The sequence below is a fragment of the Typopeltis vanoorti genome, chromosome 4 (genome assembly GCF_054136105.1).
Source record: "Typopeltis vanoorti isolate ZY-2024b chromosome 4, IOZ_Tvanoo_1.0, whole genome shotgun sequence".
NCBI classification, from domain to species: Eukaryota; Metazoa; Arthropoda; class Arachnida; order Uropygi; family Thelyphonidae; genus Typopeltis; species Typopeltis vanoorti.
The window spans coordinates 130,010,238-130,032,812 of NC_143552.1; the positions used below are offsets into that span (position 1 = coordinate 130,010,238).

The window sequence follows — 22,575 nt, forward strand, 5'->3', positions numbered from 1 at the left end:
AACTGCTGACTTACAACTCAAATAAAGACTAAGTATTGCTTGATATAATGCCCCATTGACACATATAACTGTAGCGTATTGCATAGCTTCTCTCTTGGCACCTTGTCATATGCCTTTCCCAAACCGACAAAACTTAAATACAGATCTTTGTTATATTGCCAGGCTTTCTCGACTATTTGTCGTAAAGTGAAGATCTGATCCTGACAGCCTCTATTTGGCCTGAATCCAGCTTGTTCTTCACCAAGCTTTTCTTCCACAATTCTTCTCAATCGTTTCTCAAGTATACTTGCATAGATCTTGCCAGGAATACTTAGTAGGGAAATACCTCTGTAATTCTCACATTCAGTTTTATTTCCCTTTTTATATATGGGTACTATGAGAGTTCTACTCCAATCATCGGGAATTCGTCCCTCTGTCCAGGCTTCCTGAACTATGCAGTACATCCGCTGTAAGACTTTTATACCACCATACTTCACATTCCAGCCTTTGATGGCTTTTTCTACTTCAAGTATGGATATGTGTTCCTGATTGCATGCCTGGTGAGTATCCTTGCAGACAACTTCACCACATGCCTCTCTAGCTGAATCAATCAGGGGTTTTTTCAAGGCTTGCCACTGAATCTCTAAGGTTCTTGTTCTTGTTGTTCTTGATTCTTGTTCTCAAACTATTTCATTTTTTCTTCATTAATCTTTGTGTATTTTAGTCTACAGTTCACATCTGAGAGCTGTTCAACTTTTATTCGCTTTTAAACTTTCTTACATGTTATTCTTTTCAATATGAAATTCAATTTTATCCTGCTCAAGACTAAATAGTGATCACTTCCAATTTCAAATCCTCTGTACACTCTGGTGTCCTGAACCAGAGAGAAAACATCACTATCAAGAATAACATAGTCAACGAGACTTTTCTTATTCCTTGCCTCTTCTCTCCATGTGAATTTTTGCAAATTTTTATGTTGGAACATGGTGTTAGTAATAACAAGTCCATGTCCTGAGCAGAAATCCAACAGATATTTGCCATTATTATTAGCTTTGCTCTTTTCTCAAAATTTTCCCAAAATATTTTTGTATGTCTCACAATCATTTCCTACTCTGCTATTTAGATCCCCAATAAGGACCAACTTTTCCTTTTTCATTGTGTCAGTTGCTTTTTCTAAAGCATCAAAAAATTCCTCCACTTCTACCTTAGTAGAACCTTCTGTGGGACCATAGACACAAGTAAGTCTCATTGTCCAGTTCTCCATTCTCATATTTGCCCACATTACTCTACTTGAGACTGCCTGCCATTCCATAAGATTAGCCTCGCATTTAGTGTTGAATACTACGGCTACTCCTTTTCCTTGATTTTCATTGCCTGAATATAACATTTTTTATTTATTGCTGTGAAAGATCTCACCAGTTTTTGTCTTTTTTGTTTCAGTCACCCCTATTATGTCGATTTGGTACTTATCTAATTCCTCAGCTAGCTCCATTTCTTTGTCATTCAAAGAAATGGAGCTAGCTGAGGAATTAGGTTTCATTACTTAAATTTTAAAGTTTATGTAGATAATAGACGTAATAATGTGTTAAAAATTATTGTTATTATCTGAGACCTCTAGGAAATCAATGACTTATGGAATTAGGCCATACATCACCCAGGTCTGTTGTCATACCTTCTCATAAACTATTTCAAATTGGATGATTCTGTGTTCAACCAGCAAACTGTTCCACTCATTAACTCAATGTTTTGAGAGAGAAAGAGTTAGCTTTTATCACCTTTGTTAACCGCACCCAAACTTAACTTCTACTTTCTCATTTTCCTCTCTCGACCTTACATAGCAAAATATTTCGTCACTCGATAACCTATGACGCATTTCAAAATATTTATTTTTAACATATTCCTGTTCAGTAGGGTCTGCAGTGCATATTTTCTGAATCGGTCCTCATGACCTGTATTCTATAATCCCGATATCATCTGTACATCCCTTCCACAGATACTTCATCAACTTCGAACCAAGGAGACTAATGGATATACAGTAGTCCACAGGAGGTGATATCATGATCTTGTAAACAACCAAGATTCATGCAGAAATTTTATTTTAATTTTATTCACGCTTAGATCGATAATTTTGTAAAGGGGATGTAGTAATTATTTATTGTATGAATATTTTTCTGGTGTTTTTTTTTTTTTTTAAATTTTGACAAGTTTTTTTTTTTTTTTTTTTTAAATTTTGACAAGTTGTTTTTCTTTTAAATAAGATTTTGCGTGACGTTTTTCTTTTCACAATGGACTGTTTCCCTGATCAACATACTCCTTTAATTTGATACCTTGAGTGCATGATTTAGTGCCTGTTATTTGACTGGCGTATTGTGATATTGTGAGCCTCTTCGTTTATTTTGAATTCAATTCATCGCTAGTTATTTATTAAAACATTATTAACATAGTGTAGTGGTTGAGACAGTTGTAGGTGTCCTCTCGCGACGAGTCTTCGGACTCCTTGGAGGTGTCACGAATAATAATAATAATAATAATAATAATAATAATAATAATAATAATAATAATAATAATAATAATAATAATAATAATAATAACATTAAAATTCACCAGGATTTGATGCCTGAAAGATTAGAAACAAGGAAACTATTGCAGAGTAATTTTGATAAATAATCGTTCTTATCTGAGCAGAATAAATATAGAGGAAGTTAAGTCATTTACTTAACTTCCTCTATATCTTATATAGAGGAAGATATAGAGGAATTTATTCCCTTAAGATTTTTACTCTTTGGGGAAATAAATATAATCATTATTTGTAGAATCTGAGGAAATAAAGGTGGATATTTTTTTCCACATGCACTGGATTTCTTAGCATTAGTGCAAATTCTTTGCACAGATTCCTTTTCTTGTTTGCACAAAATATTTGTCAGCAGTATTGTCTATTAGTGTATTCATGTTTTACTCTACATCTATATTTGGACACAGTAAGTCTAAACATAACTACAGTAGAATCTCTGCATTTGGGGAATAAATCCTCCTCTCATGACTTTGTAATGTTAATGGACGTATCCAAAACTTCCCAACTTTAACTTTTTGAATGAACATGGACGGTCACTCTAACCTTGACATTACAAATAGCTGACTTCAAGGCAATCAACGTTAGGTTATACCACTGGAGAGATTCCTGGGGTAAAAAATCTCGCTATCTCCTTGTCTTAAACCTAAAAAAAAAAAAAAAAAAATCAGCTAACGCCTATTTGTTCCCGTATAGGGAGTAGGTGGGGGCTGTTTACCATATCTAACTTTTGGAGACTGAGTGGGCAGTTCAATCTCCACTGGTAGCCAATCAGAGAGATAGCTGACCCAGGGCTATCACCGATTCATTGGTACGCAGTGAAGAAGGCGGCAAGGCTAGTGCCGCCATCTCGTGGTCCCTTATCCTAACACAATATTTTTAATGTCTGAAAATAGTGTGGGTCCGACGGTCGATTTTCTTGAGTTAACGGGACGAAAAACCCGAATTTCCGGGAGAAAAAACCAGCTACCCCGTGCCAGAGATCGACTACCTCTGGAATCGAAAAAAGGCTTAGAAAAATTTCCTCTAGCCGGCGACTAGATTTGAACCACCAAATCCTTTCTTTGTGCGGTCAAGCGCCGTAGAGTGGAAACGCCCTTAAACCTTAATAAGTATATATTTTTGTCTGAAATAGAATTAATTCTGTGAATTTTTCTGTTAAATTCTAAAAGTCTTGATGCATTAGTAGCTTCGAGCTCAGTTATCATTGAAGTCTGACGTCTGATGCGCTAAACACAGGTCTAAAAACTAGGTGAATCCTTAGGAGAAAACGACTTTAGCGGAAGTTCTTTATTTGGTCAATTTTTCAACATGCTGGGCGTTTAAGTCACCGGCAATGATGACAGGTTTTCTGATTCCCAAGATGGCGTCCAAATCCGAGGACAGTAATGATTTTAATGAAGGATTGTATGCTGTATAGATTTTTAATCTACCAGTCGAGCTCGTGAGAACTTCTACATCTGTAACCTCAAGAATAGTGGTAAGTGGGATATTTACAGAGTGGGGACTAATGTAATTCTTCATGAAAATGGCAGTGCCACCATCTCTGTGGGTCAGCCTGTCAGTTCTGTACAGATGATATCCCCTGATTTTGGGGAGGTCCGATGATCTCATATGCGTTTTACTTATAAAACTACATCAAGCTTATGTCTTTGGGTGAATTCTTGGAGCTCCAAGACCTTATTCTGAGGCCGTTCGCGTTCCACACGATAATCTGTAGTGAGTCTGGATTTAGTTTATTCCTGTTCATGAGTGAGGGCTGTGAGAATGGTCTGTGTATACTTTAGGAATCTTTTAGTAGAGGATGGTGGGTTGAATCTGCTGAAGTCTAGTAGCATATTTGCTAAAGAAGTGATGATAACTGTCAGGTTTGTGTGTGGTACTAGCCGATCCGATCCTGTTCACGAGTTATCTCTTTAGAACGGACTAATTCCGCATATGTCATTGTTGTGTTGTTCTTTTAAAGGCATCTGACTGTGGCAGATGGGCTTCTGCTGACAATTTTTGCTGGTCACTGAGTGGCTGTGAAGTTGAGGCCTCTGGCGTTTATCCACTGGGGGAGAAAGAGTGTCTGTCTCTCTCCAATCTTCTATTTTTTGGGTTTTGAATGCGTCCTCTGTAGTTGGCTGTGTGTGGGCAACTGCAGTTGGCACAATTAGCCAGGGTGGTTTTCCACTGGGTACAGTTATTGGTTGGGTGGCTGTCCCCATATTTTTGACATTTAAACTCAGCCTTACACATTTTCTGGGCGTGGGCAAATTTTTGACATCTGTGGCACTGACTTGCTGAAGCCCTTTTCCTTAAGGGATCTGGGCTGATTTTAAGTCCACAGATTGATGTCAGGTCATAAACTTGTTTGTAAGCTTGATGGAACTCAAGTAATATTAACGGCATCGGAAACTTGTCTTTTATGGTGATTCTGTTGACATTGATGGGTGGCTGGTCCTGATGGCATAGATCAGCAGACACCTTCTGTGGATACGTCTTCAGACACTCCTCGGTGCATCAACTTCAGATTTTTCTCTGACCAAGTGAGAAGGTTTAATACTGAATGCCTCTGACACTGTCAGTTTTCGGTAGTCCATCATTGTGGTGGGCTGTATCTTTATGCTGTCGGTGACATTTTTGGCAGTGATATAAGGGATCTTTAGATTGGACATGGTGGTCCTAACAGACATCCATATTTGTTTTTCGCTAAGTATGGTCAGAGGTACCTTCTGTCTAGTGGAGGCAGAGCGGGTCCGAAACTGGGACATTTTCTTCCATTCCATCCTCTTTTGGTGGTTTTGGTTTTTTGGTTTTTTGCTTCTTACGCTCTCGGAACTCTATGAAATCTGAGGGGGAAGAGGTGACCAAGTCCAGCTTCTCTTCTGTTGGAGCATTGTCGTCACCCTCTTCGTCGTCCGCTGACATAGAGTAAAAATTTGTTTCAAATTTTTTGGAATCTTTTTTTATGGTCAGCACTCTGTTTAGTGACTCTACCAGGGCATCAGCGTCAGAGAATCCTGTAGAGAGAATCTGCAGCCGCAAAGAACTGCCAGCAAAAACCGACCTTGACAAAACTCTCGAAGTAGCAGCAATGATATAAATTAAATCAACCTGTGATTTAATGGGGGCTGTGTGATTTAGGACCTGACTTGTCCCTTCTTTACAAAATCTCCTTCTCTTCGAAATATCCTACTAGAGGCAGAAGACTACTGACGGGCACAGGCAGGGAACAGGAGAGGGCCTGGGAAATTTTCATTAAAGCCAGAATCTTACCTTGCGCTGAACGAATCCAATCAGCAAAATCCTTCCAGTCAAATCCGTCCCATAACCATCGTGAAAACTAGGTCTCAAAAAAATCCCAAAACTCAAAACCTTTTTGCTAAACTTATTCACATAGATCCTTGTATAAACATGAGCATTTATATAAAGAAAGTGCTGAAGCCTTATGTCACACACACAATTTAAACCGCAATGAGGTTTTTACTATCCCCAAAGTTTGAGAAATTGTCACCCTTAATTGTGTAAAATAAATTATATATGTTATTTTATTTTAAATTAATCTATTCTTTTATCAGATATATTTTAATTTAATTCTATATCACTCTACTGCATGAATAGTGGGATTCCATTGTAAGCATGCGCCCTAACTGTATGTTATTCCTAGTATTGTTTGAAATTACTGTACTGACAATGTCCTAAGATACATAAGACGAAATATCTACTTATTAAATAATTTAAGTACTGTGGTCACGTGCGTATGTTTAAGTTATAAATACTCCAAAGGTTTCACTATATACGAGTAATAGAGATTATGAAAAGCTCATTGATATAGTTTTAGACTGCACATTGTAACATGAATTTTAGAAACTAACGCTTCCTCAATTTTGGTAACATGAAAGAAAAATATCCTCAATTGGTTTTTGTTGTTGTTGTTGTCGAGCCCATTGAAAAGCTTCTAAATATGACCGCGGAACTGTAGAGTGCTTTGGCAATATCTTGAACTTTGGTCGGGTTATTGTCAATTTTCTGTAGAGTAGAGCAATTGCTGGACAAGAATAGATATGGACAGGTGTTAGTCACAGGCATCTTCAGAACATTTTAAGCTCAAATTGAACATTAACTGACAAATCCAAAAAGCTCCACCTAAGTAGCTGGTGTAAGATAACAAAAAAGGTCAATAAATATCCTAACAAAACAAAAAACAAAAAAAAATGTATACACTAAAAAGTTAGTTAAGATTAGTTGATTTATAAAGTACTATCTCCCATAAAGGGGAGAGACGTAAGCCGTCAGATCCGTCTAAGTTAGAAGAGTGAAGTAAAATTTCAAGTTTCTTTATAAAGTCGTTCCATGAGGAATCGACTTTTGTGAAGGACTCTTGTCTTGTTCCAATGAACTCCATGTCAAGTGATGATGATGGCATGTTCTGCAAGTCCAGACTGTTCATGGTATTGAATATAATACTGGTGTTCTTGTAGCCGAATAGAGGCAGATCTTCCTCTTTGTCCGAAATAAGATAATCCACAAGAGCGAGGAATCTGGTAGACATCTGGATAACTACGATGTGAAAGCTTGTCCTTTGGAGAAGTGAGAAAGGTGGAGATTTTTCTGAAAGGTCGAAAGGCAACAAAAATATTCAGTGGTTTTAAAATTTTTTCTATACGTTCACTAATGCCTTGTACATAAGGGACAGGAATGTGCGTTATTTCTTCTGTATTTGAAGAGGAAGACATATTAAAACTACTCAAAGCTCTTTTAATGAAGCAATTCTTTTAACCATTAGATAGAAAGGAAGAAGTTATATATTGCAGTTCTTTCTGTAAAAGATCGTCCGAAGAACAAAAGGAGTGGGCCCGATGAACCAGTGTTTTAATAGTTCCTGCCTTTTGACTGGGATGCTGATGAGATTCCGCATGGATTTATAAGGCAACCTTATAAATCCATGCGGATTGCTACGAATTGCTAAGGCAACCGTGGCCCTACTTCTGTAGGGCCACGGTTGCCTTAGCAATTCGGTAATTAATGTCGGTTTTTGAACGACCAACTTGACTCAACGTGCTTCCTAGATAAGTGAACTTGTTTACATTCTCAAGTTGTTTATTGCCAATTTGTATCTTTGAGAATTCAATGTCTGATTTTGAGGTTATCATTGTTTTTGTTTTTTGTAGGTTTATGCATAATCCATATTTTTTAAATGTTCCGAAAATGCGGCTAGTTATCTCTTGTAATTCTTCTTCACTTTCTGCCAGAAGATCGATATCGTCTGCAAAATTTAAGTTATTTATTCTTAGTCCACCAACCACTATTCCAGTGTCATATTTATGAAGAGCTTCATCTATGACATATTCCAGGAAACAATTAAAAAGAAGAGGGGACAAGCTATATCCCTGTCTTATCCCCCGTTCTGCCCGGAACAGTTCAATGCTGTAATTTTTAATGTCAATTCTCATATCAGATGAGGAATAAAGAGATTTAATAATCCTAATGATTTTGTTGTCAATATCATAATGTTCTAAAATTTTCTATAATGCTTCATGTGATATTGAGTCAAAAGCTTTTTGAAGGTCTAAAAAAAAGTTATGACAGATTATTTTGTTATGTTCTATGTATTTTTCGCCTATTATCTCTATTGTAAAAATATGGTCGATTGTACTTCTGGACTACCGGAAACCTGCTTGTTCACCTGATAGTCTGCTTTCTATTTTCTTTTCTGGTTGTCCGTGATAGGAATACCATCTTCATCTTCTATGCTCAATTCATTGCAGTAAAAGGTTTGGGTAAAAGGTTTGGGTAACGTATTGATAATTTGAAAACCACTTTTAGAATTTTGATTTTAGAATTTTTAGAATTTTAGAATTTTAAACAGAATTAGTGCAATGAATTCTTGGGCTATACCGGTGATCCGATACACAGCTAACATAATAGTTTGAACAAATGAAGACCTGGACAAATTGAACTGCAAAAACTAGAAAATTAATGACTATGCATCATGCATTACAGGAAGTGATGTTGACCTGTTGTACCTACTAAGGAGAATAGGTGAATAGGTTCTGCTGTAAGTGAAACAGACTGTGGGAGGAGAAGAAATTAGCTGAAAACGTTACATTGACAATAGCTCTGAGCAAATGCTTCAAGCAATTAAACAAGAGGGCCTTCTAAAAGCAACAGGAATTAAATCCGCTTACAAAAAAATGAACAGCAAAATAACCGATATGTGCGCTGGAAAAATAAGCCCTTGCATTGCCAATTTCTTCGAGATATTGAAATTGACGTGAACAAGTGGGAATGGCTACAATATGGATATATTAAAAAGGAAACAGAAGGATTAATTCTAGCAGCTCAAAAACAGGCATTACAAACTAATGCAATGAAAGAAAAAATTTTGAACATCAATAATAAGAGTAAATTCAGATTATGTGATCAGTAAGTTGAGACTGAAGAACATCTAATCAGTGCCTGCAGCAAGATAGCTCACTGACTATAAATACCGCCATATTCAAGTGGCCAAAATAATTCATTGGCATGTATGTAAAATATATGGCTTTCCTACTTCTGATAACTGGTGGCAGCATAATATAGAGACAGTATTGAAAAAACGAAACAGCGAAAATTCTCTGGGAGTAGAATACAAACCGATCGGCATTTGGAACACAATAGATCTGACATCATAATTAATGAATATCGGCAGGTTGATTATTGATATCGCAAGTACCAGTGATAGCAACAAGAACAACAGAGATCAACAAGGCTATAACATCAAGTTTTACCATGGCTAAAATTAAATATAGAGCACATGCAATTGTACAACACAAAAGAAAAGCAATAGATATCATAAGTATAGTAGGTAAAAATGACTCAACTAATGACAAGTTCACATGTGGTAGAGGATATGAAAAGGTTTTTGAAAGAAGCTAAAGTAAAGTATGATAAAGTGAAAATCGCAAGTATTTTACTTCGATATCATAGAAATAAATTAAGAAGGAAGGCTGTGATGGCAAATAGTCGATGTGGTGGCTGTGTCGAAAGAATGTATGCGAGTTTATGGATGTGCAGAGTGAGTTTGAGGCAAGATCGATTCTGTATAAGAGTACCTTCCACCGTTGAATGCATTTGGTATAAAGAGATGTGCAAAATTATTAATTGGTATGAGACCTAACAAAGAGTCAGGAGCATTAAATTACAATGGGAGCAATGGTGAGAATTTGTGTGCGTAAGAGCGACAAATATTATGAAACTGTGTTAATGCTCTTTAAAAAAAAACAAAAAAAAAAACAGCTAATGCCTTTTTGTTTCCGCATAGGGAGTAGGCGAGGCCTATCTAACTTTTGGAGATTGAGTGGGCAGTTCAGTCTCCACTGGTAGCCAATCAAAGATAGCCGGCCCAAGGCTATCACTAATTAATCGGTACACAGTGAAGCGACAGCTCAGCAAGTGCCGCCATCTCGTGATTTCTAACCCTAACACAATATATTTAATGTCTGAAAATAGTGTGCGTTCGACGGCCGATTTTCTTGAGTTTATGGGACGAAAAGCCCGAATTTCCGGGAGGAAAAAACCCGCTAGCCCGTGCCAAAGATAGACTAACTCTGAAACCGGTCGAGAAAAGGCTTAGAAAAAGTCGGCGACTAGATTCGAACGCCTCTAGTCGTGCTGTCAAGCGCTATAGAGTGCAAACGCCACTTCTGCTGAGCTACATAGCCTCATCGTGTGTTAATAATGGGAATGGAAATTATCATGGAATCATTATGAGTAAAAAGGGTTTTGTGTTTTTCCGTTTTGAACTTATTCACTATTTCCAAAAATATCTGTATAAATAAGACACTAGATAAGAACAGCTGAAAGTGTTCCAACTGTGTCAGCAGATTACAGAAAATTCAGAAAAGCTTGCGGGTAACTATCTTGCTATGCATGCATGCATCAAGTACTAGGAGTATCACAAACAAAGTACTAACTTATCGAGTGTAGTATGTCTGATTCTGATAGACAGATCTCACTAATGCTTACACTTTGAGATTCCAATGTATTGACCAGGGACACAAACTCTACTCCTTTGTTTCTGATACTCCTAGTACTTTTAGAAAGGATACACGTGATTCAAGAGGACGGGCGTGCTGCTAATGATATTGGATGACTGGAATCCAGTTTAGCGTTGAGACCTGTGACTGCAGTACCAGTAACAGTTTTTAATGTAATACTGAGTTTGAGGCCATCTGGTGTGAGTTGGAATCTAACAAGGTGTGTGTGTGTGTGTGTGTGTGTGTGTGTGTGTGTGTGTGTGTGTGTGTGTGTGTGTGTGTGTGTGTGTGTGTGTGTGTGTGTGTGTGTGTGTGTGTGTGTGTGTGTGTGTGTGTGTGTGTGTATGTGTGTGAGGGGGAGGTCTTTGACTTAGTTAATCGTTTACTAGTGCCGAAGAAATGCATCTCCAAATAAAGACGATGGGCGAAAATAATAATAAATGTGATCTTTAATATTCAAAACATTGATTGAGTAGCTGTAATATCTCATAAACAAAATGTAAGTGAATTTATTGATGTATTGCGAGTAACGTCCTTACGTAGTAGCATGCGATAGAAGGAAGCTCAGGTCAAAGAGTTCCCGATCTTATTATATTGACAGAGGGATCTTTAGTTAAAAATGTAGCTATACTGCCTCTGGTTGGTGACAGGGATCATAGGGTACACGTTTGGGAACTCGTTATTTTGAATGTTCCATTCAGAAAAAGTTACATGCTGAACTACAAAGCAGGAAATTATGACCAAATGTAGAGTATGTCGAATTTTGCGACATGGCTTTAATTCCTGGAGAGGAAGAATATCCATTGTGCATCGGAAGCATTTAAAAATACCTAAATGATGTAATATCAGAATGTGTCTCTATTCGCATGATAAATAGCGTAGGAATGAAATGGATGTGGAATCTTATTAAGGAAGAGGGATTCGTAAGAAATGGATGGAAGGAACACCGTGTACATAAGGATAATGTCAATTATGGAAATTATAAGGAGCAGTCCAGAAGAATTATAATTCTTGTAGGGAAAGCTAAGTCTCGGTGTCAAAAGAAACTGGTTGTGCAAGCTAAAGACAGCCCCGAAATAATTCTTGTAAAAGTAAAAGTAAAAGAACGAACGTATATATGAAAGAATAACTCTACTGAATGCACATGCTCTGAGGGTGACATATGCAGTGGGGGGGGGTTAAACTGAGGAATGCACATTTAGCTCAAAGCTATCAACCTTGTGTGTGTATCATTGCCCTCACTGCTGACTTTTGTGTATGAGGAGAACTTATTAGAGCTGCTTCACAAGCTGAAGAACAGTTCGGGAACGGATGCTGAAAAAGTGTTCAGCTGAAATGGCTGTTCCTTTGACTAGACTATATAATTTGGTCTCAGAACTGTGGATGATTCCTCAGTAGTACAACGAATGCATGGTAATCCCATTGCATAAAGGTGTTGCAATGACATATCCAGCTATCGACCGACACATATCGGCCACTCGATTAGAAACCTTTTTGCAGATGTATGTAAAGGTCACTTGCGCAGCGTCTATGTAAATTGTCACATGTATCCACGTGCTATAGGCAACTATTAAGATTGCTTCTAGTTTGTAGGCGTCAACAGAACAAAAAGTCAATGTTGATTCAATTGATTCAATGGAAAAAACAAAGGGTATTCCGAAGTTTGAGAAAGGGCTTTTTTGGGTGCCTGTCTGGCTGGATATATCCCAGATGTTTGATAATTGGAAAAATAACCCTCTTTGCTTGTCTAAAGGTGTAATTGTGGACCTAAGACGTTCTGTAAGGAACGAGGTCGCCATCTTCTGAGAAGCTTTGTACAGAAACAGAATTTCCCATGCGCAACAATTCACAGCAACATTTAATGAAGGCTGTTGCAAGCCATATCTCACCGAACCATGTGCAGGGAATTGAAACTGATCTGCATTGGCAGTCATACGAATATTCGAAAACCATTGACTTCTGAAAGGAACCAGAAGTTCATGTACGTAGCTGTCAAAAACAACATAACTGGATCCTTGAAGAGTGGAAAAAAGTCAAGCGGTCCGATGAGTCACGGCGTACATTATTCTGTACCGACGACATGCAGAGAGTTTGGCAGAATCCCGATGGAGAAATAAAAATCCAGCTTGCTTTAAACAATTCTCCAGGTTGTGGAAGTGGTATATGGTGTGTTTCATTTCTGTTGGTATGAAACGGGTTCCCTGATATTTCTGGAAGGTGGGTTTCTTACTAAGAATATCTGAACATTGTCACGGATCGATCAAGTCAACCCTGCAATGTTGACTTTTCGTCCAGCAGGGGAGGGTCGTTTATGATACGACAATGCTACTGTCAATCACGCAAGAATTGTTCAGCGAGCATGACAACGACTACCAACGTCTTTGACCCCATGTGAAAATGTATGGGACATGCCAGGTAAACAGATCCATGGAGCTAAGTCACCCTTTGAATCTGAGTGAGGAAAAGGACTGCCTGGTGATTCCCCTTGTATGTTCTAGACGTAGATGCAATCCAATTCCTTGTGGAATCTATGCTACATATATGCTAGAATTCAGACAAAAAGAAGTCTCCAACACAGTATTCAATAAAATTTGCTAATTCAGTGGCCGGTATGTGTGTATGTATCTATGAAGTGGTGGTGAAGATTTAGAATAAAGTTGGTTAACGCTCGCATATAGAAATGAATTTCTACTTTGCAATGAACAGCATGGGTTTACTAACGGAAAGCCATGCTTTTTACAAATTGCTCACATTTTATAATGTTACCGTCGATTTCGACAAGGGCAATAGGTACACCATGATAACTGTGAATTTTGCTAAGGCTTTTGACAGAATAAAGATGAAAGACTCTTGCAAATCTTGGAGATTATGGGACTGGATTATAAAATGTTAATATTGATTAGAGGATGGCTGGCAGACAGATATCAAAACGTGATATATGATGGATGTGAGTCTGCAAAATTTAAGGTAACCAGTGGTGCATCCCAAGGATCAGTGCTTGGTCCATTGTCTGATATGCAGTAATTGCAGAATAATTTGAGTAGGCTGGAATTGCAGACATGTTAAAATGGATAACAGTTGAAGATAGTAAATCTAAAGTCATGCAGTTTGGTGTGATTAGATATCCAATGTCATATTATATTCGTCGCATTATGCTAAAAGAAACTGATCAGACTAGAGATCTTGTAGTTTTAGAAGATAGAAAGTTGAAGTTCAATGGCCATATAGCAAAGATAGCATATATAATCTTTGTTATATGAAACGAACCTTGACATGTACAGATAAGGAAATCATTTTGCCTCTTTACAAATCATTGATAAGATCTTATTTGGACTGATGTGCGCAGGTCTGGTCTCTCTTGGTTTCCGTGCGGATTCTGGTACAGTGGAGAGAGTGCAGAGGATATTGTTTATAATGATATTAGGATTGTGGAATACTGTTTACGAAGACACTGAGAATATATAGAATGCAGATACTAACAAAAAGATGAAGGAGTGATATGATTGACAGCTACAAACTTCTGAAAGAATCATACAGGATTTGAGTAGATTGAATTTTTCAATTTATGACGAGAAAGAGGAAAGCACAAGAGGGCATCCTTGGAAGTTGAGAATGAATGGTGTCAAGAATGGACTGAGAGCTAGATTTTACTCTCACAGAGTGATGCATGATTGGAATAGGCTGTCATTGGATGTTATATGTCTGTGTAAGTAGTGTGAATGAATTGAAGAACAAGTATAGCAGTTGGTGCAGTTAGTATATGGCCTCCTCGATGAGTATTTGACTCCCTGGAAGTGTCTGTTCTCAAAAAAAAAAAAAAATCAGCGAATGCCTTTTATGTCCGTTTAGGGAGTAGGTGAGGCCATTTTAGCATTATCTGACTTTTGAAGACTGAGTGGGCAGTTCAATCTAAACTGGTAGTCAGTCAGATATATCTGGCCCAAGGTTATCACTAATTTAAGAGCACACAGTGAAGGGACAGCTGACATATTCCTCAATCTCGAGATCCCTAACCCCTTAATGCTATATTTTTCGTCAAATAGGATGGATTCTATGGTTGATTTTCATCAGTTTACCGGACGAAAAACCCGATTTTCCTTGAAGAAAAACCCGTTCGCTCATGCCACAGATCGATTAACTGGGGAAGCAGTCCAAAAAAATGCTTAGAAAAAAAAGTAACTCTATTCGGCGACTAGACTGGAACTTAAGTCAATCTTTGGGGGGGATTAGCGCTGAGGAGTGCAAATACCACTTCCAGTGAGCTACACATACACGTTATTAACTACGATTGTTAATTGCATTTGTTCTCTGGATTATTTTCTCGCATGCGGCATGAAAAATCTGAGTTTTAGTGATAGAAAACTATGCTATGCAAACACTTTGCTCATCATGAACTGAAAAACCACACTGACAAAATCCTGTTGCCTTTATTTTATTTATGTTTTTTTTTTTTAAACCATTCGTGGAGATGTAGGGAAAGGCAATACTTCAAACGTTTAAAAAAAAAATGAAATCCTGCTCTGAAATTTAATCTTTTTCAGAAGAAGAAGTAGCGATAGGATTACAGTTGTCTGAATAAACCAAAACTCGCGTTTCCTAAGATGTTTAAAATTGTAATGAAATCAGAGTCTTATTTTTGTAGTTTAACTGTTCAATATATCAGAGTTTGCACGAATTTTAAGGTCTGTGTAAACGAACCATATGTGAGGTTGCTCAAGGCGTGTTGTTTGTGATTTTTTAAAGTAAATATAATCTTCACTATCTTTTGTTTTTAATTGCTTTCTAATTAATATATAAAGAAATATAAATATGTCCTCCCACCCCTTCCTCTTTCTCAAAGGGAATGTGTAGATCTTTTATATCCCTTAAATGCTACATTTTGGAAGTTTTCAGACATGTCTTCACTGTTAACAGTCATTAATTAATAGAAGAGTTCATGGCTACCACCATATAAAAGAAAACCGCTTTCAAAAGTGTGTAATTTATACAGAGTCATTGATTTCTTTACAGGCTATCTCCTCTCATGTGTATAATAATCCACATCCAATGCAGTATGACATGTTAGACATGTTGTACAAAATGAAAACCCTTAATTTTGATATTCTGTTATGCTGTATTCCCAGCCACTTTGGAACTAAGGGAAATGAGACTGCAGCTGCAGCTGCTAGTAGATCAGCTTATACTTCATCCACATATTGTTTGACAGCACCATATACGAGTGCAGACAATTTATAACATGAAAGCTAATTGCTCAATGGCTCAATTACATAGTGCAGTTATTGGGTAGGAAGCACTGAAACACAATTTATATGATATTAAGCCTGAAATTAAATATTGGCATTCTCGCAACGTAGAAAGAGAGAAAACTGTTCTTGCTAGGTCTGCAATGTCATAGTCATCTTCCACTTTCTTACTTACTGAGGACTGAGGACCTTCCCTCGTGTGAAAAAATGCAATAGGCATCTTATAGCTTGTCATATTCCGGTGGAGTGCCAAGCAGTTTACAAGAGATAGGAATGAAATTTTACCTCTCTACCAAGCAATATGCACTCAGGGAGATGTTATTAGACTCAGACATATTTAATGATGTTTTTAACTTTCTACAAAGAATTGATTTGTACAAACACATTTGACAGTAATTCTATTAATATGTTGATACTACATTGCTTAATTAATATTTGTACTTACATTATTTACTTCTTTATATTTTTGAGTATTTATGTAATGCTGTAGCCTTTAACCTGGTGTATTTCATAACCTTGCTGCAATTTTGTTGATGTAGATATTGCGTGCGAAACTTAATTTTTGTGCATGCATAGTGTTTAATAATTTCTTTTTGACCATTTATACACTGCTGTAACCTTTGTTGTAATTGGGTTTATATGTAGATATACTAGGGTGACTAACTTTTGAACACGAAAATAAAGGAGCCCGTCACTATCCATCATGGGAGTTCTCGAGAAATACGGGAGAGTTGGTCAAACTTCACTTTTTCTTATACTTGAATATACTGTCTACTTAGCCTGGTTGGGCAATTTTCTTCCTTTCCCGCTCAAAAATACCATTCCAAGTTTTTTAAACTTCATACATTACAACAAACATAAGTATTAATAATTAATTATGGCATACCCATAAAGAGTATTAGTACACTTATGTATAGGGTATGGCATGTTGACAAATATAAAATTACATTTAAATTAGATATCAATCACTGGACTAAAGAAATCATGTAACATTAGAGTGACCAACGTTTGAACATGAAAATAAGGGTGACCGTCAGTATCCATCACGAAATAATGCACTTGTTGCTTGCAGTCATTATTACCCCCATGGGCGATTCTGGAGTCACGTTTACATAATATACAACTAGCTTTGTGAACCCGTTGGATGGTCGGGTTTTAGCTACGAGTACTGTTCTTCCCATTTCTTCAGATAATCACAAATATTTACATTTCTTTTTTGGGGGCGTTTTTACATTATTGCTTTCGATTTCACCGTAGCTATCCATCACGAATCCTCAGGGGGCTCACTTTAATGAGTACGGGTGTGGCAAACCCGAGGTACCTGATGCTGGAGCATGATTTACTTCATGTAAGATACATCTGTTATATTATCTGTAGACTGCTCCCTCCTCTTCCTTCCTTGCTTCTTTCTTCTCTTCTTGCTCCTTACCCCCAATGCTATTAGAGTATTCGGGAGCTAGAGGTAAATCTTTCCTATTTTGCTGTGTCATTTCATCTTATGCATTATTCTGAGGCACCAACCCGTCTGGCCAGCGTGGTGCTATAAAGCCAAATACCTCCCCATGAGGACAGTGCAAATGATTAATAAAATAGGAAAAGTACATAGAGGCTCGTCCATTACTCAGCATAAAAATGGACGCGTCCTGGACTTAAGCAGAGGGTTTAGGTCGAAAAATATGCTATAGACTCCACTAGTTACAATGAGTCCACCTACAGTGTACAATGATAGAAGGATATCAGTAGGAACATATAACTGCAGATCTCTACGGGATGGTAATAGATCCGAAGAACTGATGATGGAATTGAACCATATAAAATGGGATGGTGTGAGCCTTTCAGAGATAAGAAGGAAAGAAGAAACTCTCATGCTGTTAAAAGATGGACATCTACTATACCATTGTGAATGCGACAGAAACTCAACTGGTGGTGTAGGACGCCTAATAAATAAAACAATCAAGGACAAAGTCCTGTTTGTTAATAAAATAACATCAAGAACAGCTGAACTAAGTCTCTTCATAAATAAAAGATACCAACTGAAAATTATACAAATATACACCCCAACTACGGACCATCCTGATGAAGAGATTGACGATGTCTATGAAAATTAGAATACAGATTAAATAATTCTAAAAGATTTTAATAATTATAATGGGTGACTTTAATGCCAAGATTGGAAGCAGATATGACCATCTGAACTCCATCGGTAAATTTGGATTTGGACAGAGGATTGAAAGAGGAGAAAGACTTATTGAATTCGCAGAAGAAAATAACCTCTTTATTATGAACAGCTTTTTCAAGAAGAAAATCAACCAAAATGGACTTGGAGAAGCCCAAATGGACAAACCTACAATGAAATAGACTTCATCCTCTCCAACAGAAGATATACAATAAATAATACTGAAGTGCTTAATAGATTTAATACAAGAAGTGACCATAGACTAGTAAGGGCAAAAGCATGGATCAACCAAAAATGGGAACGGAATAAGCTTATAGTAAATCTACAAAACCTCTACTACAATGAAAGCTGTTATAGAGAATCACTCAAAAATTAACTAAAAAAATTAAACACAGCTGCTACTCTGATGATGTTAATGAAATATTAACAAAATCTATCTTGAATTGTGCACTAGAAATTGGTGTAAAAAGGCACCAAAGAGGAAAAACTAACACAGGAAACCTTAGATCTGATGAAGAAAAGAAGTGATATGAAAAGAGATTTCAATGACACCAATAAAAGAGAATATACGGAAATTTGTAAAACTATACGTAAAAGGATGAAACATGAACTTAGATCGTATAATACTAGGAAAATTAAAGAAACAATAGAAAACAAGTAACATTATGGTGCTAAGACGACATTATCAGTTGGAACAAAGGAAATAGCTGCTGCAAGAGGAAAAATGATGAACTTATAAATAATAGAGATGCAATAATCAAAAGAATTCAGAAATTTTATACTGAACTCTGTTAAGACAAAGACCGAGACATCCAAGAATCATCTATGGAATACTCGAGTGAGGAAGAACACGATGCCCCTGAGATCTTACATGGTGAAGTGGAAATGGCACTGCAGGAAATGAAGAATGGAAAGGCCCCAGGAGAAGATGGAATATGCTAGACCTCTTAAAACTGGGAGGAAGCTCTGTTACCAAACAGCTGGCTAAACCCTTTAGTAAATGCGTAGAAGAGAAAAATTACAAAAAAGTGGAACAATTCACTTATAATATTAATTTTTAAAAAAGGCAATAATGAAGAAATTAAAAACTACAGACCTATAAGTCTACTCCCCACCATATATAAAGTCTTCACAAAAATTATAAATACAGTAAGAGAATAAAATCTAAACTAGAGGGAATGCAGTCCTGTGAACAATCTGGATTTAGAAAGAATTACAATACTTTGAACCATGTTCACACTTTAAGACAGCTCATTGAAAAATCAATTGAATTGAATAAACCCTTATGTGTGGCCTACGTAGACTGCGAAAAAGCATTTGATTTATTAAAAACACCTGCAACACTAAAAGCACTTGAAACCCTGGGAACTGTGAAACCATATATTGAAACACTAAAACATATTTACAATAATGCAACTTCTGTAATTAAATTATAAAAACAATGATAAGTTCCCAATACAAAAATGCATACAGCAACGCAACACCATATCTTCCAAATTATTTACAGCTGCACTAGAGGAAGTCATTAGAGGCCTTGATTGGAAAACAAAAGGAATAAACATAAATGGAGAAAGGCTGCATCATCTGAAATTTGCAGATGATATTGTCCTAATAGCAGATAATCTTGAAGATCTGGAAAAAAGGCTAAATCAGCTAAATGAAGTCTAATTGGGTTAAAAATAAATAGAGAAAAAACAAAAATAATGATGAATAAGTACATCAACCATAGAACTGTCATAGTTGAAAACCATGAAATAGAACATGTTACTTCATATGTATATTTAGGCCAATTGTTATCCTTTGAGGATTGCCAAAGAAAAAAGATTGAAAGAAGAATTCACCTTTGATGGATGGCTTATGGGAAAATGAGAAACATATTCAGAAGTGACATTCCTATGACTCTAAAAAGGAAAGCTTTCAACCAGTGCATACTTCCTGTCCTAACATACGGAGGAGAAACATAGACTTTAACAGAAGCCCTAAACAAAAAGCTGAGAACAACACAGCATTGCATGGAGAGAAATATGCTAAAAATAACATTAAGAGATAGGAAGACAAATACCTGGAGAAGATCTCAAACAGGTGTTATGGATATTGTAAAATACATTAAACAGGCTAAGTGGAGATGGGCCAGCCATATTGCCAGATATAGTGACGGGAGATGGGCTAGAAAAACAACAGAGTGGAGACCAATGGATGGAGCAAAAGACAAAGAGGAACACTGAGAAGAAGGTGGAGGGATGAACGGGAGCAAATTGCAGGAGTGAGATGGATGGGAGAGGTAGAAAACCGAATGGTCTGGAAAACCATGCGGAGACCTTCGTGCTGTGGATAGAACGAAAAGGTTGAAGAAGAAGATCCATCACAAAAATATACTATGGCACTCGATATTCAAGGATACTGAAAATACTTTGTGAATGAATGTATACACAACGGCTGGTAAGAACGCAAGATAAGAAACAGACAAACAAAATTCAGAAGCGTATATCGAAAATCGCTACCAACGATTTGATTATTCCGAATGGGTATCGATTATTAAAATGGCGCCAAAAGTTACAAGATCAAAGCAACTACTACTATTATTATTATTATTATTATTCCTGATACCTCCAAGGAGTCCGAAGACTCATCGTGGGAGGACATCTACAACTGTCTCTGCACCTAACCTCTACTACGAATCATCTCTATCAACGCCATCTGCCGCCCACCTCCAACACCACCACAACTAGTAATTTTTGTCTGTAAATTGCGTGTGTTCTGAAGGGCCGATTTGTATGTATGCGGGATGAAAAACCCGAGTTTCCGGGAGAAAAAACCCCGCTACCTCCGTATGAGATCGGCTAACTCACCTTCGATTGAAATCGACCAGATAAAGATTCCTCCCGCCGCGACGAGAATCGAACTTAGGCCTATTCCAATCGAAGGGCGCAATGTACCGTCGTTCTTCCAATTGCGCTACGGAGGCGCTTATATAACATCTTTGCCGGAAGACCCATGTATATTCGTTGGCTGGAACAGAATTGTATGGAGTTGAATTTTCCAAACTATTGATATTAATGTCAAATTGTATTTGGCGATTATAATATACTTTGAATAATTAACGACAATGATTGATTATGACAAATACGGGAGTATTTGAAGATCAAAACGGGAGCCGGGATGATCCAAAAACATTAGCTAAAATACGGGAGTTCCCAGGAAATACGGGAGATTTGGTCACCCTAAGATATACTGCATTCATTGGCTCGGTTTTTGTACATGCGTTTCGTTTACTAGTTTGCTTTGTTTGGTTATTCACTGCACGGTCATAAATTTTGAGCTTATGTATTGCTGTAACATTTGCAGTAATTTTATTTATATGTAGATATTGCATTTTATATGTATATTACTGCATTGCTTGGCTTGATTTTTGTACATGCATATTGTTTACATTTTTTTGTTAACTGTTTATGTATAGCTGTAACCTTTGCTATGGGGCACGATGACAGTTGCTGTTCTTGCGCCAATAAACTATAAACCAACGAATCATGGCTACCGATGAATTTGAAGTAAATGCTACAAGATGGACAGCTCAGCCATTTTGTGATCCTAAACCCTAAATCATATTATCAAAATCATATTATTGTTCAAATAAGGGGATTCTGTTGTCTCGATATTTCCGACTTGAGTGTTTTTTTTAAATTATTATTATAATCGAGCAAGTCTGAAATATCTAAAGTTTGTTTAAAGTTAGATTTTTATAATCAAATGGAGGCTTTGCGGCACGCCTTTTAGGTTTGATAAGAGAAATTCAGTTCCCACAGTACCTTGACAATTCATAATGTTGAAGGCGAGCATTGTGTCCTTAAAATTCAATACGTCTCTCCCATATGGGGAAATATATTAATTGAATGGAGATTTAAAATGCAGGTAAAACAATTTTGCCTATGTATATTTTAATGAATATATAAAGGGATATTTGGAATGATGTATATTTAGAGAGAGAGCTTATTTTTATTTATTTATTATTACAGTATTATATATTTATTCACTTTGAAATTATATCATGCACATTGTCAAATTGTTCTTTAACTACTAGCTACGCAATGAAAATGTATTTTGAAAGATTGAATTGTCTTATGGCAAAGCTTTTTGCTGCTGTGTTAACCATCAGATACTGATATGTGTCGATGTGATGTGCAGTCTTCGTTCTTAGAATGAGGATTTGTGTTTGGAGATTTGTTCGATTATTTTGGAGTTCTAGTGTGCAGTTAATATACTGGTGAACATACAAATATTTAATAAATGTCAACCAATTCTGAAGCATAAGCTGAATGTTCACAACTTCGTATTTCTGTATATATATATATATATATATAATATTAAAATTAACGTAATTGTTTAATCCAGTGTCCATTTTAATTTATTGTTAGGTTTTGGACGTAAAAATTTCAAAACGTTATATAACTCGGTATCAAACCTCAGGAATTACTGTTTGTTAAATCAGTTTATTATTTAGTTATCACGTTATTTAAAACTGGTAAGTACCTTCATATTTAAAATGTGTTTGTTTACAGTATGTTTGTTCCTCGGTGTACTGACGAAAGCTATGGTAGCGTTGTTTGG

General features: G+C 36.7%; 1 protein-coding gene across 2 annotated transcripts in view; it reads left to right on the forward strand.

Moving 5' to 3' along the window:
* Positions 1-21,859: 21,859 nt before the first annotated feature.
* Dis3l2 (Dis3 like 3'-5' exoribonuclease 2) overlaps positions 21,860-22,575 on the forward strand; it is a 592,606-nt gene continuing 591,890 nt past the window's right edge. Inside the window, exon 1 of one of the 2 annotated variants that reach the window (XM_090392002.1) lies at positions 21,860-21,879. The gene's annotated coding sequence lies outside the window, so the exon portion shown is untranslated. Of the gene's footprint in view, positions 21,880-22,098; positions 22,490-22,575 lie in introns of those variants that run through there. The other variant, XM_090392000.1, reaches the window with a different exon arrangement.